Source organism: Marmota monax, unplaced genomic scaffold, assembly GCF_021218885.2.
Source record: "Marmota monax isolate L192 unplaced genomic scaffold, Marmota_monax_Labrador192_F-V1.1 WCK01_AAM20220418_F8-fsc00042, whole genome shotgun sequence".
Classification (NCBI taxonomy): Eukaryota; Metazoa; Chordata; class Mammalia; order Rodentia; family Sciuridae; genus Marmota; species Marmota monax.
In genome coordinates this window covers 5,746,673-5,773,709 of record NW_026693008.1, presented here as the reverse complement: position 1 = coordinate 5,773,709, position 27,037 = coordinate 5,746,673, and the positions used below count along the sequence as shown (strand labels likewise).

General features: G+C 37.5%; 1 protein-coding gene across 9 annotated transcripts in view; it reads right to left on the bottom strand.

Annotated features, from left to right (window-relative positions):
• Window positions 1–27,037, bottom strand: part of Fhit (fragile histidine triad diadenosine triphosphatase) — a 1,445,121-nt gene that overhangs the window by 1,045,918 nt on the left and 372,166 nt on the right. Inside the window, exon 1 of one of the 9 annotated variants that reach the window (XM_058582095.1) lies at window positions 20,974–21,016. The exons of 7 other annotated variants lie outside the window; for them this stretch is intronic. The gene's annotated coding sequence lies outside the window, so the exon portion shown is untranslated. Of the gene's footprint in view, window positions 1–20,973; window positions 21,017–27,037 lie in introns of those variants that run through there. One more of the 9 variants, XM_046453017.2, reaches the window with a different exon arrangement.

Below are 27,037 nucleotides of genomic sequence, written 5' to 3'. Positions count from 1 at the left end.
CACCCAGTAAACTAAATCATCTTAAATTAGGTACCTTCTGTCTTTACTTCAAAGGCTGTCCCAAGCAGGAGATGCAATACTAGAGCCACTAGCCTGCAGTAATAATAATGACAGGTAACATTTATATAATGTTATCTCTGTGTTGGGCACTGTCTAAGCATTTTTCCTACACTAAAACATGCAATTTTCACAGTGACCTTAAGAGTACTATTGTTTATATTCTTGTTTTACGGGTGATGAAATAGTGGTGAAGAGAATGAAATTATTCTGACCTAAATGAGTTACCAAGTTGCAGCTCTGGTTGCAGTTGCAGTTGAGTAAGTCATTCTGCCATCAAGGCAGAATGACTTACCCAACCAATGATAATACTTTATCAACTCCTATTGATATACAAAAGACCTCTTTGCTATGTCCCAGTGTCTGTGTTAGTCTTGCCCAGAGTTTGAGGATGAAACCGTTTATAAGTGCATCCAGAGAACCTGCCTACTTCTGTCATTCAGCTTCCACAGGAACTATCTAGAAAGAGAGAGACCACATATATCATTTAAATGTGGCTAGTACCATTTTTCTGCTTCCTGGCTCATCAATCCCTTTGAATCAACATCATATTGTCTTAGATTTATTAACAAAAACACTGAAACTCTACATAAGTTGTTTTTCCTTTTTTCAATATGGGAGAAATTATCTCTTTTTCATATTAAAAATTATTTTAATGATATATTTTACTTAACCCCAAAGACCAAAAATAATATCTCAAAATAAAATAAAAATTAAGATATATTAAATCTTCCATACTAACTACTCAAAATTCAAAGTCACATTTACTGCTCATCTCGAGTCAGATTATTCATACTTGAACACTCAGGATCCACATTACTGGCAGACACCACAGTCCTACTATGAGTGGCTTCGGTGAGCTCTAGTTGCTAGTATTTCTAGGTCTCTTTTTCTCCTGGGCTGCTCAGAAATGGCTTCCAATTTCCTGTCTCAGGTATAAACCTGGAAAAAGTAGGATCCCCATAATGCAGTCCTTCACTCATACCCACTGTTTTCATCATTACATCTCCGTCCTCAGCTTTCTCTGGTGATTCCATCACACCTGGGGCTTGCCCCTTTTAGTCCTCCTCTAGGGAGGAGGGAGGGAGGTCGAAGGGGCAGTTACCAAGCTATGCAGGGTAGGCAAAGACTTTATTCTTTCAACATTGACTTAATATTCCTTCACTCCTGCTTCCATAGATTTACAGGACTACTGATACCTGATCCTTTCTGGAATCTCACTTTAGATGTCACCTTTCAGGGTTTGTTTTATTTTACTTCTAAATCAATCTCTGGGCTTTTAAGGTAATTTCTACAAGTAGATGAGAGGGACATGTTCTGATCACTGCTTGTTAGGCAATTTTGTCACCATGCCAAACTCATAGAGTGTACTTACACAAAGTCACATGGCTAAGGCATCACTAGGTGACAAAATCTTATGCGACCACAGTCATGCATGCTGTCCATCACTGACCAAAAAATCAATATTCAGTGCATGACTGGATATCCTGTTATTTTCTTCCCTATTGTTGTTTACCCTTCCTGATCGTTTTTGAAATAACAGTTTTTATTGAGATCATTATAGATTCACACACAAATTATAAGAAAAAATACAGAAAGATTCCATATAGCCTTTAGCCTATTTTGCTCTACAGTGATGATATCTTGCACAACTATTGTACAATAGCACAACCAGGATATTGACATTGATAAATAAAATGCATAATCTTTCCATCACCACAAGGATTATCTTACCGCTCTTTTATAGCTAAATCCACTACCCTCCCAGCCCATCCTTCCTTATTATTTGATAACAAATGATCTGCTTATATTGTCTTTTCAAGAATGTTATTCAAATGGAATCATTTAATATGTAGGCTTTTGGTATTGGCCTTTTCCACCTCCATAAACTAATTCCTGAAGATTCAGGCATACAGTTGCATGTATCTATGTTCTTTATTGATTAACATCTCATTCTATAGATGTAACACTGCTTGTTTAACCACTCACCCAATGGAGGACATCTGGATTATAGGACATCTGTGTTATTTACAGTTTGGGGCTATTACAATAAAGTTGCTACGAACATTGGGGTACAGGCTTTTGTGTGAATGTAAGTTTTCACTTCTTCGGGATAAATGCAAAGGAATACATGATTAATTTTGTAAGAAAGTGCCAAACTATTTTCCACTGTGGCTATGACATATTTTATCCCCACCAGCAATATAAGTATCAAGTTTCTCTGCATCCTCATCAGCATTTGGCATTACATTATTTTTATTTTAGCAGTTCTCTAATACATGAGTAGTGATATCTCATTGTGGTTTTAATTTTTATGTTCCTGATGGCTAATAATGTTCAACATTTCTTTGAGTACTTAATTGCCACGTGTTCAGTAAAATGTTTCTTGGTAACTTTTACCTATTTTAAATTGCTTGTTTTTTTTTTATTGTTGGGATTGAGAGTTCTTTATATATTCTAATACTAATCCCTTTTCAGGTATGTGATTGCAAATATTTTTCCTACTCCCTAGCTAGTCTTTTATCACTTAATAAACAGTGAGTGAAAGCAAAAGTTTCATTCTGATGCAGTCCAATATATGCTTTTATTTCCCTGTTGTAGATTATGTTTTCATGTTCAAGGCTAATAACCTATGCCTGGCCATAGATCCCAAATATTCTCTCTTCTGTTTTCTTCTAAAAGCTTTATTTTTTTACATTTAAACCCACAATACATTTTGAATTAATTTTTATAAGGTATGAAGAAGTCTTTTTTGTCAGTTGGTCTAGGATTATTTGTTGAAAAGATTCTTTTCCCTCTTTGAGGAAAATTGCTTATTTATAAAAAAAAATCAATTTGTTATATGCATTTGGGTCTATTTTGAGGAGCTCTTTATTCTGCTTCATTGATCTATGTATCTATTACTCCACGAATAGTCACACTGTAGCTAGGTAATAGGATTTGAAATTGAGTAGACTGATTTTTCTCACTTTATCCTACCATTTCAGTATTGCTTTAGTACCCCAGTTCCTGTTCCCATATAAATTTTAGAAAAATTCTCACCTATAAATGAAAAAAAATAAGCATACGGGGATTTTAATAGGAATTGCATTAAATTTGCATATCAGTTTGAAAACATATGTCATCGTTACTATGCAGAGATTTCCAAACAATGAACACAATATGTTTCTCCATTTATTTATATTTCTTTTATTTTTTTCATCAGCATTATGCAGTGTTTGTTATATAAGATTGATAAATGTTTTATTCAAGTATACCTATTTCACTTCCCCCCCCCCCCCCACAGTACTAGGGATTGAACTCAGGAGTGCTTTGCCACTGAGCCACATCCCCAGCCCTTTTTCTAATTTTTATTTTGAGACAGGGTCTTATTAAGTTGCTTAGGGCTTTGCAATATTGCTGAGGCTGGCTTTGAACTTCTCCTTCAGCCTCCCAAACTGCTGGGATTATAGGTGTGCACTAGCACACCTGGTGGTATTTCACATTTTTGAGGTATTACATATACCATATTTTTAATTTCAGTGTCTACATATTCATTACCAATACAGAGAAATACAATATTTTTGATATTCATCTTATATCCTTCAATCTTATTGAACTTAAGTTTTAAAACTATTTTTTTCTTTTTTTTAATTCATAGAAAATTTTTCTGTGTAAAAAATCATGTCACTGGCAAACAATGTTAGTTGTCTCTATTCCTTTCTATTTCTATGCCTTTTCTTTTCTTGCTTAATTACACTTGATAGAATCTCTTGCATTATGTTGAATGGGAATGGCTAGAGGAACTTCTTTGTCTTATTTCTTAATGTTTTGGGAGGAAATATTCAGTTTTTTCATCCTTAAGTATATTAGCTGTGGGTTTTTATAGATCTCATTATTAAGTCAAAGAAAATTCTATCTATTCTTATTTTCTATTTCTGATATTGGTAATTTGTGCCTTCTCATTTTCCTTTTCAGTCTTGCTAGAGATTTACTAGGTTTATTAACTTTTAAAAGAACCAGTTACTCTTTTTTCAAAAATTTAAGCTTGCATGATGCATCTTTTCTCATATTTTTATTTTCATTCTCCCTCAATTATATGTGATGCAAACCTCTTATAGACAGCATATAGTTGGGAGAGATTTTGTTTTTATAAACAACTTCACTAATCTCTGAATTTTAAGTTATATATTTAGACCATTTCACTTTAACATAATTATTGATATTTGAAGAACTTTCCTGAGATTTTATATTTTGTTTTTTGTTTACTTTCTGTTTGTTCTCTTTGGTTTTTGGTTTCTGGTTTTGTATTTTCCATACTTTTCAGAGGCTATTTTAAACATTTTTTGGATTCTGGTTTGATTTATCTAGTGTTTTTTAGTATCTTCTTTGGCATGTTTTAGCAGGTACACTAGCTTTTACACTGACTATTCATAACTCATACAACTGCAGGTGTCATCATCTTATCAGTTTGGATGAAGTATAAAAAAATTTACCTCTCTTTACATCCCTTTACCTGCCTCCATTCATAAAACAATCATCTTAAATTATTCCTCTACATCTACATCAGAGTATTATAATTTCTGTCTCAACTTTTAAACATAATTTAGAAATCTTAAGAGGATCAATACTTTTGTTCACTGCCTCTTCTTTCTTGCTAATATTCTAAGATTCCATTTTTAATAGTTTCTTTTCCATTTAGATAGTTATCTTTAGTCATTCTATGTCTGCTGACACATTTTTTTTCCTTCATTCAAGAAGGTCTTGACTCCCCTCTTTATTCTTGAAGGTTATTTTCACTGGTTATAGGATTTGAGATACTGTTAACTGCATTTTCATTCTGTATTTGAAAGCTTCAAGTTCCTAAGTATCAATAGAAACTCAGAACTCATAGGGAGAACTAAGAAAGTGTACAGTGGACAGGATCTTATTGAATTGAAATGTCACCAGGCTACAAGAAACTCCTGATTCTGGCAGAAGAACAGACATGTAAAATAATTACAACAACATGTGGTAAGTATAATAATGCACTTATTTTGAACAATGCCCATAGTGCCGACTGGCTAGAATAAGCAGTATGGCTTGGGAAAATCACTGTTTCTCAGAAAAGATGTGTGATCTGGGTTGTTTTAGTCAAGCTTTTTCATTGCTATGACTAAAAGACATGACAAGAACATATTTTCTTTTGGAAGAGGACTTTCAAAAAAATTTTTTTTTTTAGTTGTAGATGGACACAATACCATTATTTTATTTACTTATTTTAATGTGGTGCTGAGGATCAAACCCAGTGCCCCACGAGCACTTTACCACTGAGTCACAACCCCAGCCCTGGCAAGAACAATTTTAGAGGAGGAAAAGTTTATTTGGGGGCTCACAGTTTCAGAAGTCTCAATCCATAAACAACAGGCTCCTTTTCTTAGGGCTTAAGGTGAGGAAGAATATCATGGCAGAAAAGTGTGGCAGAGGGAATCAGCTCACATGATGATCAAAAAAGAGAGAGACACTCCACTCTCCAGATTCAAAGATATCTGTTCAAAATAAGTGCATTACTGTACTTATCACATGTTGTTGTAATTATTTTACATGTCTGTTCTTCTCCAGATACAAAGAGCATTTGCCTAGCATGTGTGAGGCCCTAGATTTGATCCTCAGCACCACATAAAAACAAATAAATAAAATAAAGGTATTGTGTCCATCTACAACTATATATACATATATCTCCCAAAGGCACACCCCCAATGACCACCTTCTCCAGCCATACCCTACCTGCCTTCAGTTACTACTCAGTTAATCCCTGTTAGGGGAATAATTAAGTGATTGGGCTAAGGCTGTCACAACCCAATCATTTCACATGTAAGTCTACTTGCATTGTCTCACACATGAGCTTTTGGGGGAGACCTAATATCTAAACCATAATATGAACTCTGAAGGTTGGGTAGTATAAGGAGTTCCCAGGTAGAAGGAGAAACAAGCACTAGAGCTGGGAGAAAAGAAGATGAGACGTTTGGGGAATGATAAGATCTAATACCTGTTAGACATTCAGGACAGCTATAAAAGCAAGTGGAACAAAACGACAAAGACAGGTGAGAGAAGAATACTGGGGCTCCTCCTTCTCAGACTTTATTCTGTGTACCAGCAGGAGCTGTCAAATAAGCGAAACTGGTGAAAATGGTATTTAAAGAATGATGGCTATTCTAACACCCTTTTTAAAGTAGCTTTTTTCAGACTTATTAACATTATCTTTAGTCTAATATGTACCAGAATTTAGTTTATGGACTGGTAGGATGTGTTAATGGCCAATAAAAACAGAAGACTCAGCTGAGTCTCTGCTTTCTAAGCTCCATTTTAAACACCCTCCATCCTGTCTGCCGAATGATTTCAGCGTCTCTGTAATCAATGAATGAAGCAGCATGCAATGAGATCATGGCTAGATGGCAGCACATTAAGTGAAGTGTTTCAGCTTTCCTGCAGCTTTGAAGTTCCTGGCTTTTGTCATTTTTGTCAAAACATTAATATTTCTTAATGTTTTGGATTCTTTACTAAATGAAAATTTTTCAATAGCAGTGGCTGAGAAGAAAATACCAGATTTCTGTAGGCTGTCATATTCACACTCCCAACAGACTCTGTTTCCAGGGACCTCCAGAGTTCAATGCCTTCCGAAGGCCCCTGTTCAGTATGCTGACCCTTTGCCTAGCCACATACTCTCCCCTCCTCCTAAGAGGATTCAGAGTCCTCTCTAGGAAGGAAATGGAACTCATTCCTGCCTTTGCATAGGTGAGTATCACTTTTGAGAATTGGTATCAACACTTTTGGTGAAATATCGTGTTAGAAACGGATAAAAAAAACATAATAATGAAAGGTCTTTCCATGATAACACAGGCTTACTTAACTACTTTCTTATTTCCTTTTCAGTCTAACTATTAAAAAGAAAGGAGGGCCACCTTCATGCTACCTCTTGGAGGCAATCAATTGTCCTTGCCTTAGAATAAAGAAGGCAAGAACTGGATCTAATTTAGACCTGGGGGAGAGGTTTCTTCAGGTTTCAAACTGCAAATTTTTAAAAACAGACCAAGGAAGCATGAAAGTTCCACTTCAAAAATGAGGCTGTGAACTAAAATATTAACAGGCAGGGAGTAAGTAAGAAGCCAAAAATCATCATCCTGGTTAGACCAGGACAGGCTTCAGATTAGGAAGAAATTTACTTGCATTCCTTTACCATTAAAGATAATTTCTCTTCTAATTCCCATTTATCTTCTGTTATCTCTATTGTTTTCTGTTTTGTCTCTACGTTTGCTGTTCTAAAGTAAAGTTAACTTCATGAGCATCAATTAGAATCTACATGAGTGCCAACACCATACTCTTCGGTGAACTCTCAATTGGAATCAATCAGCCCTTCAGAGGTGAAAGATTATTCCCACAAAGTTCCCAGCTCTTCTTGTGAGAAAGTGTCCTTTCCAGAAATACCTTTCAGTCTTGTCAAGTAAGCACTAAGATTCTTTCCTACCTATTAGCTTGTTAATTAAATTTCAAAGGCCTATATGTGAAGGAGACAGTAGCTCACACCAATCTGGGAATTACCCTTTCTGGAATAGATAAAGTGCAGTCAGATTTATTTCGAATTGATTGGACACTTCCTCCATTCTTTACGTAATTTTTTTTTCCCCTCACACATGCTTTGTGACATCTTTTTCTGTGCTGCCTTCAGGTCATTCTCAGATAATTGTGCAACAGACTATATCTGAATTGCATTCAGAATTATATCTGAATTACATTCAAATAAATAGAGGGGGCTGAGGTTGTGGCTCAGTGGTGGACTGCTTCCCTAGCATCTGTGAGACACTGGGTTCAATTCTCAGCACCACTACAAATAAATATAATAAAGGTCCACTGGCAACTAAAAAAATTTTTCTAATAAATAAATAAATAAACAGGGAGACTAGCATTTTCTGAAGAAAAGCAGAGACAGCTTATCAGAAGTCGTCTGAATTTTTGCCCACATCAGGCTATATGTCTTTCAACAAGGGCACCATCTCATACATTCAATGTACAACGTGATATAAAAAAGATGTGTGTTAAATGTCTAAAATTAATTGAATACAATTAACTGAGTTAGTGTCATATTATTATATATAACACTCACCATACTTGATAATTGGGGGGAAAAAACAAAGAAAAATCTATGTCCTTCATTTCAATAGTCCATTTCTGATTTTTACTTTAGATTATCTGTATTTATTTTACCCCCTCCTGTTTGGGGGACACAATTTTATTTAAAGAACCAAAAATCTAATTGTTCAGGAGTTTGTAACACATGGAACTTCAGATTCTCTTAAATGATGGTACAACAAATTTTGAATTCTTAACATCCTCTCGTAGGTTGTCTTGTTTAGAAGAAATGAAAGCTAAGAGTGTGGCAATAACAGACAAGCTGTCAATCTATTAAATAAATTCCTGTTGAAAACTAACTGCATGCATTGTGTATTAACGTAATTTATTAGAACAATTAGAACGCATCCTTGTTGTCTTTTAATTAGATCATTCCTTGTTCTGGTAATTACACTAGACAAGGGAGAATAATAGTTTCAGGATTCTAAAATCATCCATAGACTATGTGGAAAGAGAATGATCAATAATGCTAATCTACTGGAACACTTAAATTCTCAGAAAGAGATCTTTTATCATGAGCATTCCTTTGTATAATCAGCATTATTTCTCAATGTCTATGCTTATCCTGCACAAAGTTGAAAAGTGAAGATATTGGACAAATAACAGATATTTATTCCACTGTCAGAAACCTGGTCGGTTGGGGCCACCTCTGGCCTCCAGTGGCTCAGACATTGCTTCACTCCCTTGCAAAATGCCAACAAGTGACCGCAAATGAAGGATTTAAGATTCCACGCAGAACAGCACATCCAGCTGTCTGAATGCCTAACAGGAGGACACAGGGCTTTTAAGCTCTGGTCCTACGCAAGAAATCATAAACTTTCTCAATTTAAAAATACAGTCAAATGGGTGAAATTTTCCCATAAATGAGGAAACTACTGAATAGATTTTTAAAAAAGAACAACTGTTATATTTTCGTACATGAAGACATTTTTTGCAGACATTAATAGAAAGACTATTTTACAGAAAAGATATCTGACTTTCACTGGCTGAAGACTTTAGATGTGAGTTGAACTTCTATATTGCTGGTTTCACTTTTGGAGATCATAGGGAATTCAGTTGCCCCAAGAATTCTTTTATGCCCTATGCAACCATCACCAAGCATGCTACACATCCTGGAAAGCAGCTTTGAAAATTTCTGGGATTTAGAATCTTGAGAACGTCATGAGTGGGCATATTCTGTCCTCAAGGACAATCCTACGGTTGAGTGGAATGATGCTGAGATACAGAGTAGATACCAGTGAATCTGGAGTTCTCGGTAACGATGGGCAACACAGATATCCCACCAATAGCCTAGGTTAGAGGAATCTCATTCTGCCTCAGTCAATGAAAGTCCTAATGAAACCATGTCTAGACAGTATTGATCTCCCACCAGGAAAAAAAAAAATCAGACTGTGACTTCTTTTCTAGCTTAGTCCAAATGACATCCAAATCATGATCTTTCATTCACACATTACTAATGCTTTTCATAACCAGAGACATTTTATCAATGAGGCAGCCAAGGACCCAAAAGCTTCTTTTTCAACATATATGTGCTGTTGTTTTTAATATTCTAAAACCTTTGATAGTCAAATAACAGACAAGAAAGTAACTTAAGTCTATTAAAGAATCTAAATAAATTAAATGAGTTTTTAATGTATTTTTCCCCCATGCTAGGCAAAGGAAACAGACCTTTTTTAAAAAATATTTTTTAGCTGTCAAGGGACCTTTATTTTATTTATTTATATGTGGTGCTGAGAATCGAACCCAGTGACTCACAAATGCTAGGCAAGCGCTCTACCACTGAGCCACAATCCCAGCCCAGGAAAAAGACCTTTAAAAAAAAAAAAGAAAGAAAGAAATTCCTCATAAACTGAAAAGGCAAGTTAATGTGGACCAAATATCTCTCAAAGAGAAATCATTAGCTTGAGCCATCCAAAAGATTTTCCAGGAGCAAAGGGGCACCCTGTAACTGTGCTGTCCATCCCAGCTGGGAAGACATGGTTCTCCATATACTATAGTTTAGATCTGGAATGTCCCCCAAGTCTCATGTGTTGAAGACTTTGTCCCCAACTGGCGGCCCAAAGCTATAAGATCAGGAGACCATAGACAGAAACCTCTGAAAAAACAAGCCAAAAGAAATCTTTCTTCCTTTAAGTTGTTAGTCTAAAGTATTTTTATCACAGCACTGAAGTACCTCTCTAAATTTTCAGGGCTGCTGCTAAGAATTTGGGGTTCCCCAACATTCAAACCTCCAGCCTGGTCAGATGTACCAGGCACAATACTATCCTTGAGAAACCAAAGATTTGCATTTGAGGCCATTCAAAGCTAGAATGAATATTACATGGGCCCTAGAAAGGTGGGAAAGAAGAGAATATGGTTTATAATTCCAGTGGATATGGAGTGGCAAAGCTCCCCAGGCCAGGTGGTGGTGAGCTAGGACTGGGAATCACAAGCTAAAGGGGAACAACAGAGAATTCTCTTTCACTCTGGGGCAGAAATAGAGCCATGATTTCAGTATTGGGGTTGTTTCAAAGAATGAAAAGCCTCATAAGGCAAGTCTTTCACTCAGTCAAGGAAAATGACACATGTGTCTTATTCCAGTGCAACAATGTCAAGGTACAAATCTAACCTGAGGAAGAATGCTAAGGAAAAACACAGCCAGAGAGGGACTTCCACCACTATCATTAGTTCCATATAAATGCCACCTAGACGTGAAGTTTTTATTTCTTTGGATGCTAATCAAAGAGCCCTGCATGGCTTAGGAACACTTTGTCCTCTCAAGTAACCAAAAGAAAGTTGCAGGGTCTGCAAGTTCTTGTGCTGGACTTTAAGACTTTTCAGCATTTTCTCCCCAAACTAAAATTTAAAAGGCCAATAGAAAGGACACTTGGATAACTAAAAACCTTATCTACTGATAGCAAAGGCTACTTCTCCCAGTGCATTGTATATAATTTCTTGCAAGCATAGTTAAAAACCCTGCATCTGTTTGAAATAAAATGAAGAGAAGCCAATCATGAAATCTCTTCTCTTGGCAATAATGAAAGATATCAGCAGACCATGATAAGCAAGAGAAAATGATACCTCTTTCATCTTTTTCTTCTCATCCAAGGAAGGTAACAAAAGCAGGTTCTGGGCAAAGTACATGCTTGCGGCATATTTCCAGGAGATAATATTAATTTGGGCTACCTATATCCTGCCACACTGGAGTTAAGATGAATATATACATGTATATATTTCTAGTTATCAACATAGACAGTGGTGAAAAACAGCTTGGATGTGTATTTAAAAGACATGCAATTTATTTCAAAATTGGTCAAGGACAGTTATGATCTAGAATAATTTTGTTGGAGAAACTTAACTCTTGCTAGATCAACACAGATGCTAGTAAATACCTTATAAATTACATGAGCATGAGTTATATATCGTATATGGCAGAAACTTATTCAACCATTCTGATTTGTTCAAATGTTAAATTAGCCAAACTGAACAGGAAAAAAATTTCTCTGTTGATTGGGTAATAGATTTAAAATATCAATGAACATCGTAGAAGTATAAGTAGTAAGTTCTAGAACAAGAAATAAATCACACATATTAACACAGAGGAAGGGAGGCATTTTGTGTCATCTTGGAGAAGAGATTTAAGTATTTCATAAAAATTATGAACTCTGGCAGGAAAAACCCTACATATAAACCCAGAGCATTCTTGCTCATGACTCCACAATTACAGGAGCCCAAGGATGAACCCTGTTTTCTAAAACTTCCCCAGAATGTGATTCAATACATTGTCTGTTTTTTTTTTTTTTTAATTTTTTATTGTTGGCTGTTCAAAACATTACATAGTTCTTGATATATCATATTTCACAATTTGATTCAAGTGGGTTATGAGCTCCCATTTTTACCCCATATACAGATTGCAGAATCACATCAGTTACACATCCATTGATTTACATATTGCCATACTAGTGTCTGTTGTATTCTGCTGCCTTTCCTATCCTCTACTATCCCCCCTCCCCTCCCCTCCCCTCCTCTCTTCTCTCTCTGCTCCCTCTACTGACATTCGTTTGTCCCCCTTATATTATTTTTCCCCTTCCCCTCACTTCCTCTTGTATGTACTTTTGTATAACTCTGAGGGTCTCCTTCCATTTCCATGCATTTTCCCTTCTCTCTCCCTTTCCCTCCCACCTCTCATCCCTGTTTAATGTTAATCTTCTTCTCCTGCTCTTCGACCCTACTCTGTTCTTAGTTACTCTCCTTATATCAAAGAAGACATTTGGCATTTGTTTTTTAGGGATTGGCTAGCTTCACTTAGCATAATCTGCTCTAATGCCATCCATTTCCCTGTAAATTCTATGATTTTGTCATTTTTTAATGCAGAGTAATACTCCATTGTGTATAAATGCCACATTTTTTTTATCCATTCATCCATTGAAGGGCATCTAGGTTGGTTCCACAGTCTAGCTATTGTGAATTGTGCTGCTATGAACATAGATGTAGCAGTGTCCCTGTAGCATGCTCTTTTTAGGTCTTTAGGGAATAGACCGAGAAGGGGAATAGCTGGGTCAAATGGTGGCTCCATTCCCAGCTTTCCAAGAAATCTCCATACTGCTTTCCAAATTGGCTGCACCAATTTGCAGTCCCACCAGCAATGTACAAGTGTACCCTTTTCCCCACATCCTCGCCAGCACTTGTTGTTGTTTGACTTCATAATGGCTGCCAATCTAACTGGAGTGAGATGGTATCTTAGGGTGGTTTTGATTTGCATTTCTCTGACTGCTAGAGATGGTGAGCATTTTTTCATGTACTTGTTGATTGATTGTATGTCCTCCTCTGAGAAGTGTCTGTTCAGGTCCTTGGCCCATTTGTTGATTGGGTTGTTTGTTCTCTTATTGTCTAATTTTTTGAGTTCTTTGTATACTCTGGATATTAGGGCTCTATCTGAAGTGTGAGGAGTAAAGATTTGTTCCCAGGATGTAGGCTCTCTATTTACCTCTCTTATTGTATCTTTTGCTGAGAAAAAACTTTTTAGTTTGAGTAAGTCCCATTTGTTGATTCTAGTTATTAACTTTTGTGCTATGGGTGTCCTATTGAGGAATTTGGAGCCCGACCCCACAGTATGTAGATCGTAGCCAACTTTTTCTTCTATCAGACGGCGTGTCTCTGATTTGATATCAAGCTCCTTGATCCATTTTGAATTAACTTTTGTGCATGGCGAGAGAAAGGGATTCAGTTTCATTTTGTTGCATATGGATTTCCAGTTTTCCCAGCACCATTTGTTAAAGATGCTATCCTTCCTCCATTGCATGCTTTTAGCCCCTTTATCAAATATAAGGTAGTTGTAGTTTTGTGGATTGGTTTCTGTGTCCTCTATTCTGTACCATTGGTCCACCCGCCTGTTTTGGTACCAGTACCATGCTGTTTTTGTTACTATTGCTCTGTAGTATAGTTTGAAGTCTGGTATCGCTATACCGCCTGATTCACCCTTCCTGCTTAGCATTGTTTTTGCTATTCTGGGTCTTTTGTTTTTCCATATGAATTTCATGATTGCTTTCTCTATTTCTACAAGAAATGCCGTTGGGATTTTGATTGGCATTGCATTAAACCTGTAGAGAACTTTTGGTAATATCGCCATTTTGATGATGTTAGTTCTGCCTATCCATGAACAGGGTATATTTTTCCATCTTCTAAGATCTTCTTCTATTTCTCTCTTTAGGGTTCTGTAGTTTTCATTGCATAAGTCTTTCACCTCTTTTGTTAGGTTGATTCCCAAGTATTTTATTTTTTTTGAAGATATTGTGAATGGAGTGGTTGTCCTCATTTCCATTTCAGAGGATTTGTCGCTGATATACAGGAATGCCTTTGATTTATGCGTGTTGATTTTATATCCTGCCACTTTGCTGAATTCATTTATTAGCTCTAATAGTTTCTTTGTAGACCCTTTTGGGTCTGCTAGGTATAGAATCATGTCATCTGCAAATAGTGATAATTTAAGTTCTTCTTTTCCTATTTTGATGCCTTTAATTTCTTTCGTCTGTCTAATTGCTCTGGCCAGTGTTTCGAGAACTATGTTGAACAGAAGTGGAGAGAGAGGGCATCCCTGTCTTGTTCCAGATTTTAGAGGGAATGCCTTCAATTTTTCTCCATTCAGAATGATGCTAGCCTGAGGCTTAGCATAGATTGCTTTTACAATATTGAGGTATGTTCCTGTTATCCCTAGTTTTTCTAGAGTTTTGAACATAAAGGGATGCTGTACTTTGTCGAATGCTTTTTCCGCATCTATCGAGATGATCATATGATTCTTATTTTTAAGTCTATTGATGTGGTGAATAACATTTATTGATTTCCGTATATTGAACCAGCCTTGCATCCCAGGGATGAATCCTACTTGATCATGGTGCACAATTTTTTTGATAAGTTTTTGTATCCGAGTGGCCAGAATTTTATTGAGGATTTTTGCATCTAGGTTCATTAGAGATATTGGTCTGTAGTTTTCTTTCTTTGAAGTGTCTTTGTCTGGTTTAGGTATCAGGGTGATGTTGGCCTCGTAGAATGAATTTGGAAGTTCTCCCTCTTTTTCTATTTCCCGAAGTAGCTTGAAAAGTATTGGTATTAGTTCCTCTTTAAAGGTTTTGTAAAACTCTGCTGTATACCCATCTGGTCCTGGGCTTTTCTTAGTTGGTAGTCTTTTGATGGTTTCTTCTATTTCCTCAATTGATATTGGTCTGTTTAGGTTGTCTATATCCTCCTGACTCAATCTGGGCAGATCATATGACTTAAGAAATTTATCTATGCCTTCACTATCTTCTAATTTATTGGAGTATAAGGATTCAAAATAATTTTTGATTATCTTCTGTATTTCTGAAGTGTCTGTTGTGATATTGCCTCTTTCATCCCGTATGTTAGTAATTTGAGTTCTCTCTCTTCTTCTCTTCGCTAGCATGGCTAAGGGTCTGTCGATTTTGTTTATTTTTTCAAAGAACCAACTTTTAGTTTTGTCAATTTTTTCAATTGTTTCTTTTGTTTCGATTTCATTAATTTCAGCTCTGATTTTAATTATTTCTTGCCTTCTACTTCTTTTGCTGTTGTTTTGCTCTTCTTTTTCTAGGATTTTGAGATGAAGTATGAGATCATTTATTTGTTGGTTTTTTCTTTTTTTAAGGAATGAACTCCAAGCAATGAATTTTCCTCTTAGAACTGCTTTCAATGTGTCCCATAGATTCCGATATGTTGTGTCTGTGTTTTCATTAATCTCTAAGAATTTTTTAATTTCTTCCTTGATGTCTTCTATAACCCATTGATCATTCAGTAACCTATTGTTCATTCTCCAAGTGATGTATTCTTTTCCCTTCCTTCTTTTATCGTTGATTTTCAGTTCCATTCCATTATGATCAGATAGGATGCATGGTATTATCTCTACTCCTTTATATTGTCTAAGAGTTTCCCTGTGACATAATATATGATCTATTTTTGAGAAGGATCCATGTGCTGCTGAGAAAAAAGTGTAACTGCTTGATGTTGGGTGGTATACTCTATATATGTCAATTAAGTCTAGGTTATTAATTGTGTTATTGAGTTCTATAGTTTCCTTATTCAACTTTTGTTTGGAAGATCTGTCCAGTGGTGATAGAGGTGTGTTGAAGTCTCCCATGATTATTGTATGGTGGTCTATTAGACTCTTGAACTTGAGAAGAGTTTGTTTGATGAACATAGCTGCACCATTGTTTGGGGCATATATATTTATGATTGTTATGTCTTGTTGGTGTATGGTTCCCTTGAGCAGTATGTAGTATCCCTCTTTATCCCTTTTGATTAACTTTGGCTTGAAATCTATTTTATTTGATATGAGTATGGATACTCCTGCTTGTTTCCGAAGTCCATATGAGTGATATGATTTTTCCCAACCTTTCACCTTCAGCCTATGTATGTCTTTTCCTATCAAATGCGTCTCCTGTAGGCAGCATATTGTTGGGTCTTGTTTTGTGACCCATTCTACTAGCCTGTGTCTCTTGATTGGTGAGTTTAAGCCATTAACATTTAGGGTTATTATTGAGATATGGGTTGTTCTTCCAGCCATATTTGTTTATTTATGTTACTAAACATGGTTTGTTTTCCTCTTTGATTATTTTCCCCCCTTTAGTGTCCTACCTCCCACTGTTGGTTTTCATTGTTATTTTCCATTTCCTCTTCCTGTAATGTTTTGCCAAGGATGTTTTGAAGAGATGGTTTTCTAGCTGCAAATTCTTTTAACTTTTGTTTATCGTGGAAGGTTTTAATTTCATCTTCCATCCTGAAGCTTAATTTCGCTGGAAACACAATTCTTGGTTGGAACCCATTTTCTTTCAGTGTTTGAAATATGTTATTCCAGGATCTTCTAGCTTTCAGAGTCTGTGTTGAAAGATCAGCTGTTATCCTGATTGGCTTACCCCTAAATGTGATCTGCTTCCTTTCTCTTGTAGCTTTTAAAATTCTCTCCTTATTCTGTATGTTGGGCATCTTCATTATAATGTGTCTAGGTGTGGGTCTCTTATGATTTTGCACATTCGGAGTCCTGTAGGCTTCTAGGATTTGGGGTTCTGTCTCATTCTTCAAGTCTGGGAAGTTTTCTCGTATTATTTCATTGAATAGATTGCTCAATCCTTTGGTTTGAAACTCTGTCCCTTCCTGTATCCCAATGACTCTTAAATTTGGTCTCTTGATGTTATCCCATATTTCTTGGATGTTCTGCTCATGGTTTCTTAACAGTCTTGCTGAGCTGTCTATGTTCTTTTCAAGTTGAAATACTTTATCTTCATTGTCTGATGTTCTGTCTTCTAAGTGTTCTACTCTGCTGGTAGTATTCTCAATTGAGTTTTTAAGTTGGCTTATTGCTTCCTGCATTTCTAGGATTTCTGTTTGTTTGTTTTTTATAACCTCTATTTCCCTGTGTAGTTGATCTTTTGCTTCTTGGATTTGTTTATGTAATTCATTGTTGAAGTGATCTTTCATTGTCTGATTTTGCTGTCTGATGTCTTCCTTGAGACTCCAGATCATCTGAAGCATGTATATCCTGAATTCTTTATCTGACATTCCATCTGCTGCAGCTATTACCTCTTCTAACGTTGAGTTGACCTGCATTGCTTGTGGTCCTTTCTTTCCTTGTCTTTTCATACTGCTCGCGTTTCTTTCTGCTTGGTGAAACTGTTGTGTTATTGAATTTTCCCCCTATATATTTATATTGGTCTTGTATAGTTGCAAAGTCTCCCTCGCAGGCGCGGGCGGCGGCTCTGTCCCTTTGCGGGCCGCTAGGCTTGTTCTGTGGGTGGTCACAGTTCTGTCTACTTTGCAGGTGCAGGCAGCGGCACTGTCCCTCTGCAGGCCTCTGGGGCTGTACTGCCAGTGGGTCGCAGGTCCGCCTACCTTGCAGGTGCGGGGGGGGGGGGGGGGCGGCTCTACCCTTCCTCAGGCCACTGGGCCTGTTCTGTCTCTCGGTTGCAGGTCTGGCCTGTTCTGATGGTGGTCACAGTTCCACCTACCTGGCAGGCGCGGGGGGTGGGGGGCGGCTCTGCCCCCCAGCAGGCCCCTGGGCCTGCTCTGTGCGTGGTCACAGTTCCCTCTACCTTGCCGGTGCAGGGGGAGGGGGCGGCTCTGCCTCTCAGCAGGCCGCTGCTCCTCTTCTGCCAGTGGGTCGCAGGCCCGCCTACCTTGCAGGAGTGATTGGAAGCTCTGTCCTGCCGCGGGCCACTCGGCCTTTTCTGTCGGTGGTCACAGTTCCACCTACCTGGCAGGCGCGGGGGGTGGGGGGTGGCTCTGCCCCTCAGCAGGCCACTGGGCCTGCTCTGTGCGTGGTCACAGTTCCCTCTACCTTGCCGGTGCAGGGGGAGGGGGCGGCTCTGCCTCTCAGCAGGCCGCTGCTCCTCTTCTGCAGGTGGGTCGCAGGCCCGCCTACCTTGCAGGAGTGATTGGAAGCTCTGTCCCGCCACGGGACACTGGGCCTTTTCTGTCCGTGGTCACAGTTCCACCTACCTGGCAGGCGCGGGGGGTGGGGGGTGGCTCTGCCCCTCAGCAGGCCGCTGGGCCTGCTCTGTGCGTGGTCACAGTTCCCTCTACCTTCTCTGGAATTTCTTCATATGGATGCCTTAGTGCTATTTCATTTGTGATGTGGAATTCTGGTTTTCACCATTCCTCCTCCAACTTGTTCCTCCTCCAATCTTGTCTGAACAGCACCAATATTTACTCCTTGTTTAGGATCTGTGGCTGGCCAAACTTAATTTTATGGCAGTAACATTAAACTTATTATTTGACCTTAGAGGATTATTTTTTAACAAATGCATTGCTATTTATTCCAGTGTCAGATCTTGACGCTTCTTTGTCTGCAGTGCAATTTGCCCTCTTGTGCCTTCCAGCAAACAGCACATGGATGGTTACAACTCTTGGAATCAGATAATAAAGTGACCTGGCCACTGGTCCGAATAGCTCCAGGTTGGACTGTACATGACTCTGGGAAGTCAGCGTAGAATCAGGTATTTGGCACTTCCTTCTCTCCTGTGAGCTGTCTGATGAGGCAGAGGTCTTGTCTCTTTCACTGCTCTAAGCTTCAGAAGTTCCCCGCACGGGACGCCAAATGCCGCAGTCTGGCTGGGCACAAATGCCGCAGTCTGGCTGGGCACACAATCACGAGCCACCACACAGCTTGTAGATTCAAACAGCAACTCTTTATTCCCGAACTCACACCAGCCATCTACAATCACATTCTGGGGAAATCCACGTTCTCTGCCCAAATCCACCCCCACTGGGCTTCTGTCTCCCCACATTGTCCGTTTTTTAAAAAAATATTTTCTGCCTTTTAGTGTCATGTGATAATTTTTTCCAATGACTAACTAAATACGCCTCTATGTGACATAAGTCAGTTATTTTTTAGTACCCCAGTGAAGATCCAGAGTTAGCTATTAATCTCCATCCCCTCTTATAAAAATTGCAATTCATCTCTTTCTAATATGATTGATAATATCTATGATTATTTTCCAAACTTAGTTGAAATTTCCCTGAATCTTTTTAAAATCAATGCAAGAATTAGAAAATCTTCTACCAGATTTCATGTGAATGAAATAAACTTTTTAAATTTCTCTTTATTTATTTATTTCTAAATTCAGCTTGATCTTCATTATTGCTTCATAGCTGCCTTATTATTCAAGTTCCTCTGTGACCTCCTGATCATCCCCCCACCCCCCAAGGGTGCATATTTGTTCACTATGTTGCAATTTTGTGATCTGCCGGATTTTTCTGCTGTAGTACTCTATAATTGTCCCATATTAATAAGTTCCATTCTTTTTGGCTTCCACCATTCCTATTTATTAAATTCACTATGAATGTGAAGTTAATTTTCAAAGGAATGAATAATTCTTTATTCCCAGCTTAGTATTAACAATGAATTTAATACTCATTATATTTAAAGTTTTTAAGGAGACTAAAGAAAAAGTTTGTAATATGTTAGTGTTCCAAGCCTGTCCTTTCCCCATAAAATAAATTTATTTTGCACAGTTATTTTTTAGTACCTCAGTGAAGATCCAGAGGTATCTTTCTAAGAGAAATATCACTTTTTAAAGATTATTATTTGAATGATCAGAAAACCTGTACTGGAAAATTGGAAGGAAAATAAGAGTGGAAAGTAGTCTATGGTTACAGACCAAAGAGAAAGGGTATAGCTACTTGAGAGTCAAGTATTGAAAGAGAGAAAGAAAGAGAGTATCTGGCTCCTGAACAGGGGAAAGAGGCAAGATCACTGGATAGGAGGAGAAAGATAGAAGAGAATATTGAGAAGAGTTGCCCTGTGTGAAGCATAAAATAATTCTCCAAGTTCTTGGAGCAACTTGAGTAAAGCTGAGAATTATTTTTTCAATTATTTCATTTGCTATAATATCTGAAGACAGAGTGAATCACACAGGGCCCCAGGATTCATTCAGGTTACACGAATCTTCTCTAAAGGTGATGTATATTCATTTATATTTAAACTTTGGTTTCCTTTAAATGTCGTAAACACACACTACACCAGAAACAAACTTGATCATCCTATAAATTTCCAAGGGCTCTGTCTGCTTCAAATTAAATGCCACCAGTTAATTCACAGGTCAATGTCGAGGCCAACCTCACAGACTACTTGAGTAATTAAAAAATTTATATGAAAACATGGAAAAGGAAAGTGTCTGTCAATGTCAAATACATAAAAGACACACTAGGAGACAATGATTGCTATACTGCAAAGCATTTTTAAACTATTGGCAATATATCTAAAATGAAGATCTATGAAGAAAATAAAAGAAAGACCTTATAAGGCATATGGTAAGCTTTTTGCATAAGATTATTCAGAAAGTCATAAGCATTTTTGGCTTTGTTGTTTTACTACACAAATGACCCAAAGTGGAAATAGCGTCAGCTGGAATATGGGAGATCTTCATGTCTTTATTCAGTTGAGTTATATTATTAAAAATTAATATGGCATAACATAGCATGTATTATTCTTAAATACATAAAAGAATCTGAAGCTATATCAAAAGATTATCACATTCTGTCCAATATACCATATATTTATAAATTAAACTTACTAATAAACATGTAACACACAGCAAGGACATGTGTGAAACAATGAGAAAGAATAGAATAGAGGATTTAGAAATCTACATACATACACAGTGAATGAAAACTGCAAAGCATTCCCAAGGATCTAAACAGCCTATACAAAAATAAAGTCATATCTTAAGGGAGGGAATTTGAATTCTAAAGCCAGAGCCTAAGGCAAACATAACATGTAGTCAAACTTACCAGTGAAGATCACTTAAATCACCTGTAGGGTGCAAGTAATAGTGCTTTGTGTATTCAAGCTGACAGTAAATATTTGAGAACAAACAACTGAGCTAGGCTAAAGGAAGGAAGTAATGAAAAGTCCACAAACAGATGTCTGGGTATTGAAACTGCCTTGTCTTTAAGGAGTTACTACCATTCTCCATCACTGAGTCTTCACCAGGTAGGTGAGAAAGTATAATCATAAACCCTCCAACAGGGCTTTCACCACTGTATCAACATTAACATTTCATAACTTTAATGTATTTATTAAAAGAGGTACTTGTCATTGTTAAGAATAAATAGGGTAACATATGCAAGCATCATCCAAAGTGGCCCAGAGTGATAATTGATAAATGTGCTACACTTTAATATTTAATATGACTTCATTAGACCCATAAACACACAACTCTTTGAAATCTTATATAGAAAAATATAAAAATCTGGGTCTCTTCTTTCCAAGTCTGCATTGTCAGTTAGGACACCTCTGAACAGCTGTCACTGGCATCCTTCTAGGCACTCGAGAGGTCTCACCCCAGTATTGATTCTAAGTGGGCATAAGGTGAATCCACTGCACATAGCAGCACTCCTTTATGCTTGGGTCACATCTCAGCAGGTGGGCTCCCTGATTAGGGATCCTCTTTCCAAAGATACAACACAGCACAGTGCATTTAAACCACAAGGCTATCAAACAAGGAAGATCTGTTGCTTTTCCAAAAAGGCATTTCTATCAGCTCCACCAAGAAAGCACATAAGCCCATGTAACCCATTCTAATTCTGGAAAACACATTCACCAGTCCCTTTTGCTGTCACTTACAATGGGTGCCTCAAAAATCTAGAAACAAAATCTTTCTTCTCCATTTCCTCTCTATCCCCTTTCTTCTTCATCCCTTCCTTCCTTGAAATTTCCTATGGTCAGTGCACAGCAAAATGGAAAGTCAGATGGACTTTCCTATTAGTCAACATTTCTGTGATATACTCATTTATTTGGTCTTCATATGAACTCCCTCCAGGTTGCTCCTTGATGGGAATAAGGTATGACAAATGAAATAGAGAACTCGAGGCACAATTTTATCCTTGACATATGAAGAAAGAATATTTTTTTTCTCCTGGATTTATGGTGTAATGCAACCCAGACACTTTCTTTTCCCAGGTTTTGTACTTCCTCCTTACTACTGCGTACCATCATGGCCACCATCATAAATGTACAGAGTGCCTATGGCTGGGGCCTCTAGGTAGTGCCCAAATGATCTGTTACAGATAGTGTTGTCTTCAGTTCCCCTTTGGCTTTAGTGTATTTTCCATTCCTGCTCCTTATTGAAATCTGTTTCCAATTACTTTTCATAAGATGCTTTAGCTTCCTTTTCTTTCCCTTAAGTTGGATCTCTTTCATTTCTGTGCCCTTCTGGGCTTGAAGCATAGTTATTTCCTCTACTTTTTACAGAGGTTTACATCTCCAAATTTAGAAACTCTCAAGAAATTTACTATAAAACTGCCTTTTCTAAGGTAATTTTTAGCAATGTTAACTAAAAGGAAAATTTTAGGTTCTTGGAATGGCAGGGCCTCAGGTCTCAGCTATAACTTTTATTACATCTCACGATGATGACTAGAATTATAATACCTTCTTGAACAAGCCAAACTCTTCAAAGATGGCCACCCTTCCACCCCCAGATTGCAACTCAGGCTGTGTAGGAGACTAGTGGTCCAGGTTTTCGAGTTACACAGACATGGGTTGGAATCCAGCCTCTGGCACTTAAGTGGGGTGTAACCTTGAGTAAGTCATTTATTTAACTCTTCTAAGTTTCCATTTTCTTGTCTGAAAAAAATACCAAAATTTACCTAATGAGAATGATGTGAGGATATAATGAGATATTCTTGATGAAATATGTACAACGGTTGGTACAACTTAAGTACTTGTTCAGAGTAAAAATGGGTGACATTTTCATATATGACAGGTTTTTCTTCAAAGAAGTTCATAACTTTAAGAGAAGAACATAAACAAATTATTTAGTGGACCCTAGTCTTTAAATATAGTTCATTCAGTGTTTTCACACTTGAGAAGTTACTGCATATTTTAAAACTGAAACTGAAAATTGAGAACAAACATAAAGAGCTAGGATTTGAAGTCTAAAGATGTAATGTTGTCTGTTTGAGTAAGGACTCTATACCACACATAGGGTATCTGGAAGCCACTGCACTTCCCTGGCACAAGTTGTGCAGAAATGAACAACCCATTTGACATTGCTACAACACATTTAAAGCCACTGGGAAGGTAACTGAATATTTATTGGATATAAACTAATAAATATTCCTTCTGGAAAAAAAAGAGCTAGAATTTGGAACCAAAATATAGATAACCAGTTATAAATTTGCACATTTATAATTAAGCGTCTCTATTCTCTAAAAACATATACCTCTTAAAATATATTTCATGCATTTATTTAACCATGGAGACTGAATATTTTTATTATTGGTGGCAAACTTGTTTCTGAAAGGGAAAACTATGTAATTATAAGGCAGACTTTACAAATTAACCTTCTATACGTGGGAAGAACAAAAAGTAGACAGTAAAAGGTTGAGAAGAGATAGTAGAGAAGAGAAAGAGGGAGGGAGAAACAGAATGAGAATGAAATCAAAGAGGTCCAATGAGAAATATTATTTGGCTTTTGGCCCTTCCATGTAGCAACATAGATAATATAATCATACCATTTATGATTGCTGTCAGTTCTCTCTATGGAAACAGACTGAACAATGGGACACCTCCTACTTCTCAACACAAAGAGAGAAAAATTGTCATTTCCTTACAGGACATTTTCTAAAAAGGGAAAGAGAGAGAGAGAGAGAGAGAGAGAAAGAGAAAGAGAGAGATACAGAAACATACTTTTTACATATGTAAAACATTATTATATGTATGCATTTTCCTTACTATGATTCCAAAAAATAAAGGTGAATATCAAAGTAGAATGATGGAATTAATTGGGTCAACACAACAGAGTAAGTCAGGATTTTACTCTGGGAGACAAATAAATTCTTTCAGGGCACAAGAATGAAAAATTCATTGGTCGATCCTGATCTGTAAAAAGAGCACTCTGATCCACTTTTGTATCAATCCACTTGCTTTTAAATGCTATTTCTGCTATTTACTTGAGAAAGTTTCTTATCTATTATGTGCTTGGCTTCCGCATTTTTAAAATGGAGATGAAAATATCTGTAAGGAGGAGAATATTAGGCTTGTCATTCTCTGTCTCCCTATATTTCATCTCTCTTCAAGGAGTAACTCTTAATTAGATTGACCAATTAAAGCTTGTTAAATCTTATTTACAAGGTAGCAGGGTCATTGTACAACACGGCTTCCTTCCTCTATTTCACTTCTCTTCTAAGTTGGGGAAAGTCTAATCTCAGGGCAAGCAACCATTTCCTTCTCTCTCCTGCTTTCCTTTCACCTCTAGGAAACAGCCTACATGAGCCAAGCTGGTGTCCAAGGTCCCCACTCTTCACTCCACACCTCATTCTTTCCAGTTCTCTCCCACTTTCCTCCACTCAGAATTCTCGAACATGCTGTTTGTTTGAGAAAACTACTTAGGAAATAACAGGAAGTCCCATTTAAGACCTCTGCCAGGTCAGCCTACCTTTATCAGTGTTCTCCAGTGGAAGGTACTGGGCACTGGCCCAACAAATACCAAAGTGAGTGGCCAATCATTACCACTGCCACTTGGGGGACTGCACACTAGCTTTTCCCTCTGTCTGAAATGCTTGCATCTTTAAATCATGGCTCTTTAGATCACTCAGCTCTCAGCTTGAATGTTTTCTCCTCAGGGAGGCCTTCCCTGACCACCCATCTACAGCAGCCTCTCACCAGCACCAAATCTTTCCATTATACCCATCTTTTACTCTGTTAATGAATCTCATCACATCCATTACTTTTCCATTTACGTGTTTGTTGTTGATTCCTTCCTACTTCCCAAACAAATACACACATCAAACACCATCAGGACAAAACAGGTGTCTGGTTTATCACTTGTTTATCCAGAGTCAAAGCCTGTCACAGAGTAGGTGCTTGCCTGCTACCTCCTATGCCCCACCAGGTCCAACGGAATACCTTAGAAAGCACCTCTCCTCAGCTGACCAGGACACTAGCTAGAAAATGAAAGCTCTCTAAATCCTAATCAAGGCATCTCATCTCACAAGTTTCTTTTCTCCAAAATTAATTTGTTTAACCTACTCATTAGTAGGACAAAAATAATTTACCCTATTTGTATTTTGAAATAAAACCAACATAAGAAGCACAGCCTTGGGGCTGGGGATGTGGCTCAAGCGGTAGCGCGCTCACCTGGCATGCGTGCGGCCCAAGTTCGATCCTCAGCACCACATACAAACAAAGATGTTGTATCTGCCGAAAACTTTAAAAAAATAAATATTAAAATTCTCTCTCTCTCTCTCTAAAAAAAAAAGAAGCCTCACATACCTAGAAGAGAGTCAGCAGATACTTTTTTTACTCATCAGGATGGTTCTAAAGAAACTGTTTATACTCACTCCCCTGTCACCACATACACAGTAGAAAGCTCACCTTTGCAATTCTGACCATACCTGCAAGGGGACTTGGGAACTTATTCTTTGAAAAGAGCAAATCTGAAGCCATAATGTTTTTGAAAACATAGCCAGTTAACTCATCCCCCCATCCCCAGGACTGAGAATCCAATCCAGGACCACACACATGCTAGGCAAACACTATACTATACCACATAGCAATGTCCACAACCCCAAGATTTCCTCTTAAGAAAATCACAATCCCAAACAAAGATATCTTCATGCCATCTTAAATTGGGGATAAATTTTAAGTTGGGGCTTAGAGAGTCCCTTGGATATCTCTTCAATTCCTCACAGATCAGATGTGGTACAATCTCTCAAAAGGGCCAAACAAAAGCTTTCTCCACATATTAGCACAGGTAGCTGTTTCTTTGACTGAAGATCAGATGAAGTTTCTGGTGTCAGTTAACTAGCTATATATTTTTGAATGCAGAACAGAATAGGTCAATCACACTAAGGGATTCAGTAGGACAAGACTGCCTTTCATCTCCCATATCCCATTTACTAAGAAGCCTATATCCATTGAGGTGTTATCAAACAGAATTGCTAATATTATTTAAATTGGAACTCCTTACTTTTCCTTTTTTTTTTTTTTGCCAATTCTATATGGTTATAATGGCAAAAGTTGAATGCATACAGAAGCAACCCCATCCTATTCAGTACCACTTATTTTTATGTCATGAAGTTTTTCTGCTAAAAAATAAGATACCAGCCCTACAGAACTTTATCATGCTACGTGGACCCCATTTTTCCACTGCATTGACAAAAAATGAAGACAGATTATCACACTTAGAGAAAATCCCTAAAGAAAATTCCTTATAAGTTGAACAACAACAAAACAGGCAGACCCAAATATTTCTATGCTGTAGTTAATCTTGTAATATCTTACATCTGTATTTGAAGTAGGCTTGATACAATTCTACACAGAAAAAAGGTAAAACCCACATTTCCATGTTATGATGGTTCATTTTATATATTAACTTTACTAGGCTGTGGGATGCCCAGAATGCATTATTCTGAGTATTTCTGCAAAATTGTTTTAGATGAGTTTAACATTTAAGTCAATAGACTGAGTAAAGCAGATTGTTCTTCCTAATGGTGTGGAGGAGGTACTCATTCAATCAGCCGAAGGCCTGACTAGAACAAAAAGATCCACCTTCCTGAGAGGAAGAGGGAATTCTTCTACTGGCCAGTCCTGAGCCAGGACATTGGTTTCATCCTGCTTTGGGACTCTAAATGAAACACTGGCTCTTCCTGAGTCTTGAGCCTATTGATCTTTAGACTAGAATTATAGCATTGGCTCCCCTGGGTCTCCAGTTTATTAATCACAGATCTTGGGACTTGACAATCTCCATAACTGTGTGAGCCAATTCCTTATAATACATTTTTAAAATATATGTGTGTGTGTGCATTTGTGTGTGTGTGTGTTTCTATACATCCTATTAATTCTGTTTCTCTG